Genomic DNA, 8188 nt, shown 5'->3' with positions numbered 1-8188 from the left:
TAACTTCTAACACAAACTATGGTTTAGGCAGTTTTAATCTTGTCTCCTCCCAGTTCTGCCCTCTGTTAAAGGTCCCAAAATACATGTTTATCCACAGTGGTCAAAAATTAATTAGAAAATGTGCAAGTGTGTTCCTTTGGTATACTCTTGTGAAACACCATTTTTCCTGGGCTTGTCAAGATCATAATAGTTCATACCATCTTGGCATTTAAAAATGGGGTGTCCATACTTTAGAAGTGTTCGTGGTTATTGATAGCTGAAATGTATTTTGGTATGAAGTGTTATTTTCATAGTCTATGGCTAAAGTCCATTCAGCTAAGACAGCCAAGGACTTGCAGGAAGAGAAAATCTAATGCCTTGGGTATATTGAACAAACTGGATGTCTGAAAAACGCTCGTGCTTAGAAGACTGTTCAGATTTATAGTTCAGTGTTATCAACAGCACAGGCAAACCCAATGTGAAATTATATTGCTGCTATGTGTACTTTGGAGCAGCCCTTTACCTACTTACAGCTGCAGTTCAAGGAAACCTGAACTTTCCTGAGAAGTATTTTATTTGATTGTGCCCTTGTTGTGCATTATGAATGATTCCTGAGAGGACTTTTAGTTAAGAGAGAAGTAATTCTTAAAGCATGTGAACTATGACTACTGTCTGTCTGGATGTTACACCAAAATGTGCCATTCCTTGTAGTTTGCACCCTTCCCTGCTACCACTGTCGTCACGCCCAGTGTTTTACTTGCTATGAACAATTATAGCCTACTTAATAATGTCGATCTCTAGCTAATCTTAGTCAAATTTTGCCTTCAATACTGTTATTGGCAATACCTTGCACTGCTCATAGTTTTTCAGATTCTCAACCATACAGTTCCCTTTAGCTTCCTAGAATAAAAGTAATCATCATCAAGGAAATGGTATATGTCAATATACCATTATATATATACATATATATACATATATATATATACACACACACCAAATATATATACAAAGCTATATGTCAGGGCAATTCAATTGCAAGCATCAGTAAAATTAGAAAATAAGAATGCAGAAGGAAGCTGGATCACAAATCCAGTCTGCAAACGCAAAAGCACCTTTTGTAAAAAGGCCAAGCCCTGCCTTAACAGTGAGAATTGCGTTCCCTCCCACTCCATCTACTTTTAAGGCTAGCGCAAAAGATTAGTCCTCTGATGTATGGAAACCTCCTTTTAAATTCCAGTTATGATCAAATTACAATCTGGTTTTGAACTGACAGGGTCCTTTAACTTTAAAAGTTCTTCCTCTCAATCTGATACTTAGGACTCAACCTTGACCATAAATGAAGATAACACACTCGACCTCTTTTACTAGATTAAAAAAGGTAATCATCCTGAATACTTTATTGAAAAACAGGCTTTTCTGATTCTGCAGCACAGCCTTGGAGCCCTTGGCTCCAGTGCTTTCTATCTGGATCCTTATTTCACCAATTCACATGGCTAAAAAAGTACACAATATTCCAGGTGTAACCTCACCAGTGCCACATCTTGAAACACTAACTATTCCTTATCTCTAGCCTTGTCTGATATAAGATTACATACAACATTTTCAGAAAAGCATCTTTTTATGGGTGATTCCTAGTTATCTACAATTAACAGGTACACTCAGGGTCAAAAAATTTCAGCTAAGGAGCTCCTGCCCTGGAGAAGAAATTCCCGTTATTGCCCATCAGCTGTGCAACTTTCTATTTAACTTTATATTCCACTCCTATTTTGCCATTCTCAGGTTCATTCTTCTTTTTTCCCTATATGATATCCAGATTCTCCTCTGTTTAACCATTCCATCCAACTTTGTGACTTTACTGTTATTTCAAAAAGTGGATCTGGAATGTCACGCATAATATATTTAAGAAATCTAATAACAGTAATGAAAACTAAGGAGACAGACTGGTGCCTAGCTGAGAAACCTAAAATAAATGGGTCTTAACTGTTGGTTTCATCAAAGTTTGGGATGCCTTCCAAAAGAAAGTAATCTTAGAGAAAATATTAGAAAAAGTTTTAGAATCACAGCATATTTTAGACTGGAAGGAAACTCTGGAGCTCATCTTGTCCAGTCTTCTGCACTAAAAAAAAAAAAAAAACTAACTTCAAAAGTTGTTGCTGTTCCTTAGGTCTCATCAAGTTGAGTTTTGGATGGAAATGTCCAAGGAAGGAGATTCCACAGCCTCCCCTGGCATGTGGTTCAGTGTCTGACCACTCTCACAGTAAATAACTTGCACATGTAGATGTATATGTATGTATAACTGGAATCTCCTTTGCTGTAACTTTTTGCTAAAAGATGTAACTCATCTTTTTGCTGAGCATCACCTGTACACAGGGAGAGAGTGTGGTGCTGTCTTCTGTATAAGCACCCATTAGATAGCTGAAGAAAGCAATAAGATCCATCATTTGCTCAACTTGATTCAACTGATCAATGTCTGTCTTCCTCTGGAGACCCTCAAACCAGACACAATCTTCCAAGTACAGCCTGACAAATACTGAACAGATTTGTTTTCCAGATCTTCTGGTCTTTAATAACTGTACCCTAATATACAGCTTGCCTTGTAGGCTCAAAGGTACACTACCATCTCAGGTTTAACTCACCATCTACCAGGATCCAAAGGTCCTTTTGTGCAAAGCTGTTTTCTGTCTAGCTGACTCCCTTGACATATTCTGTGGTGCAGGGCTTGGCAGTTTCCTTTGATGAACTTTATGAGTTCCTGTCAGTCCGTTTCTCTATCCTCAACAAACCTCCACCATTCTGCCCTCCAGCACGTGAACTGCTCCTTTCCTCAGTTTGGTGTCGTACATGAACTTGCTGAGAGCACTTTCAGTCCTATTCTCCAAACAATTAATGACGTTATTGACGATTATCAGCCCCAGCGCTGACTGCTGATGAACATCCCTAGCAACTGGCCACCAGCTGCTGGGCTTTGAACTGCAGATCGCAATTTCAGATCTAGTTTTCTACCCAACTTATAGTGGGTAGACTATACCTCACCTGTTTGGCTACCAGTATAATAAAGGAGACTGTACCAAAGGTCTTGCTAAAATTCAGTGAACAACAGGTACTGCTCTTCCCTTGTCCGCCACACCAGTCATCCCACTGTAGAAGGCAGCCAGCTTAGTCAGGCCTTGATTTGCCCTTGATAAATCTGTGCTGACTGTTCCCAATCACCAGTCCACTGTGTGCCTGATAATGGCTTCAAGGGTAACTGGTTCTGTAATCTTCCATAAACCTCCTTCGGTATTTTATTGATTCTTTTTATTTGTAACTTTTTGTGCAGAACTATTTTTAGTTTTCTATGACTAACTGATCAATAACATGGTCAAAAGCGGCTTCATTATTGTTGCAGAGAAAAACCATGGTGTTACATTACAATTGCATCCATCAGATTTAGGTCTGAATTAAAATAAAAACCAACACCACTGCCCCTGCAATTTCTCTAAAAGTGAGGCATATCCCCACAGTTAGATTATCATGTATTTAACATTAACTACATGCAAGAGGTTTAAATTCATGGTCCTATAACAGTTGTGGACCTTTTCTTGGAGGTGGGGATTCTTCATGTTCTGTTATGGCATAAAGCATCAACCATCCAGTTCCAGCACATTTCTTATACCATGATTGACATTCTCTAGTCACAAGACAGGCGTCTTGGCTATTGTTTTTTGCTTTTTATTACAGGATGCCATACTGTACCTCTGCTAATCTGGGTGATTACTGATGTTCCACCAAGGGCACATACATGCAAAGCCCATGTCCTCATCCTTCAAAGGTGTGTCACAGGCTCTGCTATTATGCTCTATGTCAAGGTAAGTATTCCCTCTCCCTCTTCTTTTACAGTGTTTTTCAATGGAAGCTTTTGTTCCCAAGGTTTTATTTTCAGATTGTCTGCAGAAGTATTAGCAGGTCTACGCAAGGGTTTTTCTGCCTTTTGATCGTAAAAATATGAAAAGGTATGGAGCTCACTGTACTCTGTAATTTGGAAGTAGTAGAACCTGTAGAAAAAGTGCCACTTTCTTTTTCATATAGTAAAATGGGAAACAATATTCTTTTGGCTTTCTCATCCTAACATATGAATACACAGCAATTTCTCCCCATCTTTTTCTTGTCCTCTATACACCATCGATTTATAAGTTTTCAAGAATTAAAATATCTTTTATACTTTTGTGATACTCTCCCCATCCCAGCCTTTATTTCCCTGACAATGCTCCAGTGCTAACCATCAGTGGCAGTAACGGATACCTCTGGTCACGATGGCTGTATCTGACTGAAAGTGGGTCTGGGGAGACAGAGAACAACACAATAGCCAAGATAGCCAATGGCTACTGTGAACAATGTGCCCACCTAACAGTGCTGGTCAAGGTCCAACTCAAGCCAAGTTTGAAAGAAACTAACTTCTGTAGTTGGTGTGCAAATGTGACTATGCATCAATTATCTTACTGCATATAACAGTATGGTATATGCCCAGGGCCCATTGAGCCCTCCTGCATGGCAGTGCGCTACACACCAGGATCTCCCCTGGAGTAGGGACACCTCTCAAGGTTACTCCTCGAGGTTGAGAGATTCCTTGCCGCCACAGATTCTTGGTAAGAGATTAATAGCACGCTAAACTTTGAAATCTTAGCTAAGTGCTGTAAGGGATTATACACATATAATCCTTTAGATATAAAACATTGACCAAGTCTGAGACTAAGTCTGGATCTAGCCACACCTAAATTCCCCTCTGAGAAGGAGTTTAGAACACAAGGCGTTCCTTTCTGAACCTTGTAACTCAATGGGAAGGTCTCCCTGGTGGTTTTGTCTGACCTTGTCCTCTGGCCAGTAAATAATCTAGCGTACCTTGCCATCGCATCTTGTTAAACCATTTTTGCATTTACTATCAAACTTTGTTAAATTACTGTTTTATACTAATACACATATTACTGATTCTCTCTTAGGAGTGAAGTGCATCACTCCATCCATGATGAATTTACTTTCTGTATGGCTGAGAAGAATTTTTCTATATTCAGACTGCTGTTGTTCAAGCTGTCTGTGGAAGCATTCACATTCAATGTTGACTTCTTGAACCAAGAACTGTTGACCAGATGTAGCAGAGTGGGAAATGGGAAACTGCTGAAGTCAAATCAAAACTGTGACCTCACACCTGAAAAAAGACATATCTCATCCTTTTTTTCATCCAAGCCCTCCCATATGACTGTAACTTACACTTATGGAATGAAATTTGGATTATGATAGTAAAAATCCCCTTAAGAGGAACACTGAGATATCAGTAATTGCTGATTATGCCCGAGTATAAAAACAGTCCTTGAAAAAGCCACACTAAGAATCCTATTTACTGCAGGAGCCAGTTGCACACTCCTCCAGGCAGAGGATGGCAGCAGGCTTCCGACAGAAGCGGCTGCCAAGGCACTAGTTGGCAAGAGGTGAGCCAGGAGTAGCAGGGAGCAGTCGGCCAGGCAGAGGACAACCGCAGTGGGCAGCTTTGATTAGGGCCCTTTTTATTCTTGGGACACTAATCCCTAAATAATGAAAATCAATGTACTTTAAAATTTAGCTCTTAGTTAATGAACCAAGTAAAAGGGATGGTGTACAGCTAAGCAAATGTTAAGCTACTACGGGAATCCTGAGGACATGGAAAACCTTTACAATAACGGAAAAGGTTTCTTGGTGCTCCTGTGTCAGTGCATCTAGTTTCAGCTTGCTGCTGTAGAGCTAACAGGAAAGAAAAGCATGCGGACAAGCTGACTTGGTGTTGGCATCTTAGCTACCAGCTGGGACTTGTTCCTTCTACTGCTCAGTGGAGCTTTTGTCTTTCATAAGGACTCACTGATAATTTTGTCATTGATTTGCATCATGTATCTATCTGGGGAAAAGTAGACCAGAACATGCTTTTTTACTGATATTTCTTATTTTTCTACATAAAATGCGAAGGGAAGTCTTTAATGCTAATTGTACAGCTTCTCTTTGCATTCAGTCCTAATCAGCAGGTTGGTTTGGAGTTTTTGTAGACACAGAAGGTGCAAGTCATTGGTAGGTGGAAGTACTTATGCCTTTGTAGGAGCTGGTCCAATTGTGTGCTGCATCACAGCACAGCAGCAATGAAAAACAGGCAGGCATCAGGTGAAATCCCCAGGGCAAAGTCCCCATCACCTTGGCAGTAGCCAAGGGAGGATGCTTAGCAAAAGTGAGAGTCAGCAGTACCTAGATGTCTACTACTCTCCGAATTGCCAATTAGTTCCAAAATACTAGAGAAGTCTTGAGCAGAGACTGGAGGCAAAGGCAGGTAACTAATGACACACATGGCATTTCTTTTTCTAGAACTACCCTGTCTTCCTCTGAACCTATGTATACAAAATTTCTTTGTGAAGATTTCTCATCTGCTGCGTGAAAAGCCAGCTCCTTTGCTTTGAACATCCCCCTACTGTCTTGGTTTGGTGCTCCCTAGTACTTGTAACGGAAGAGAAGGTGAACAGCTGATCCCTAGCAACACTTCCCATGCCACTTACTGTTCTCCTTTTTGTTATCTTTTTCCACACTAACTAGCTCTAATCTCTCTTATTATTGGTCATTGTTGCCATCTTATATGTAGACATACTTTCTCTTATGGCTCCAGGGTTCCACACCCACACCCCACTTTGTTTCGGCCTGGGACTTTCTGAGGTGGTCTTTACACTTCAAAGAGCCTTAAATACATTTTTTTTTTTTTTTGTCTTTACCATGTCACTATTTAAATCTGTAAACTTCTACTCCCACAATACTACTATTGGTGAGATGAAATATTACCTCTGTTCCTTTATGCTGTACTCGCTAGTTTTCAATAACCTGCTATGCTCTTCTGTGTGCTCACTTTATTCATGTTTCTTATGATTATCAATAATGGTACTGTATTTGCAAATACTTTTAAAACATCCCTGTGACTTAGTGACTTGCGAGTCTACATACTATGCACTTTATAGCTTCTAGAGAGAAGTAACTTTTTTCTTTCAATGTTACGTAGAACTAAGTTGCACATTTCAAACAGTGAAACTGTCATCAGCAGTCAAACCAGCCAAAGTGGTAATGTCAATGTTTTCTCTCAGATGATAATAATCACACTGCTATTTACAAATATTACAATAGTTGTTTCATACATCAATCTTACTCATTATTTTGAGCACATCAAAGAAGAACTATCCAGCCTATGTATGTTTTTGATACATTCACACCATTTGCTCTCTGACTTTTGGCAGTTCCCTTAGATTACAAGATCACATGTAGCAATTTAATTGTGGCACAAGGATAGGGTAGCTGGTCTACTGTCTGAAACCTGGAGATACTTCATCCTATACTGATGCTTCTCTCCTCTCAAATAGTGGGAGGGCATGAGCTACAGACCAAATGCACAAGAAAGCTGGAGAGGGACTTTTTACAAGGGCATGCAGCCATAGGACAAGGGGTAATGGTTTTAAACTAAAAGAGGGTAGATTTAGATTAGATATTGGGAAGAAATTCTTTTCTGTGAGGGTGGTGAGGCACTGGAACAGGTTGCCCAGAGAAGCTGTGGATGCCCCATCCCTGGAAGTGCTCAAGGCCAGGCTGAATGGAGCTTTGAGCAACCTGGTCTAGTGGAAGGTGTCCCTGCCCATGGCAGGGGGGTTGGAACTAGAAATTTTCAAGGTCCCTTCCAACGCATGATTCTGTGATTGTTCCCACACTCTACTGACTTCATCTTTTTGCCTCCTTCATTTGTTAGAATTCCTTGATGTTTCCTTCCTGATATGATTAGAAATAATTTGCCTATCAGTAAGACATGTCATTTGAGAGTTGCATTTTTTGTTGGGAGATAGAAGAGAAAATGTGCACTGGCTCATGTGCCCTAGGCCAGATTGCACATCCTATCATGTGACATGGCCTGGTACACTTGCCTTCTCCCCTGTGTGCCAGTTAGGGTCCTTGCTATAAGATGAAAATGTATGTATGTCATTTTTACATGGCACACAGCCCACAGGTAGTTCTTAACAAGATTATGAGTCCCACTTTGGCCTCTAAGGCTGACATCGATGGTTGGGAAATCTCCTCAGCCAATTCTTTTTAACAGTCTCACCTTTGAAAATGAAAGGCATTTGCTCCTTCACAATGTCTCAATTGTGGTTTAATATATCTAATTCTAAAAAGGAAAGAAAAAAATCCA

This window comes from Falco rusticolus, chromosome 5, assembly GCF_015220075.1.
Source record: "Falco rusticolus isolate bFalRus1 chromosome 5, bFalRus1.pri, whole genome shotgun sequence".
Classification (NCBI taxonomy): Eukaryota; Metazoa; Chordata; class Aves; order Falconiformes; family Falconidae; genus Falco; species Falco rusticolus.
The sequence above is the reverse complement of the archived record's forward strand: the minus strand, read 5'-3'. Positions refer to the sequence as shown.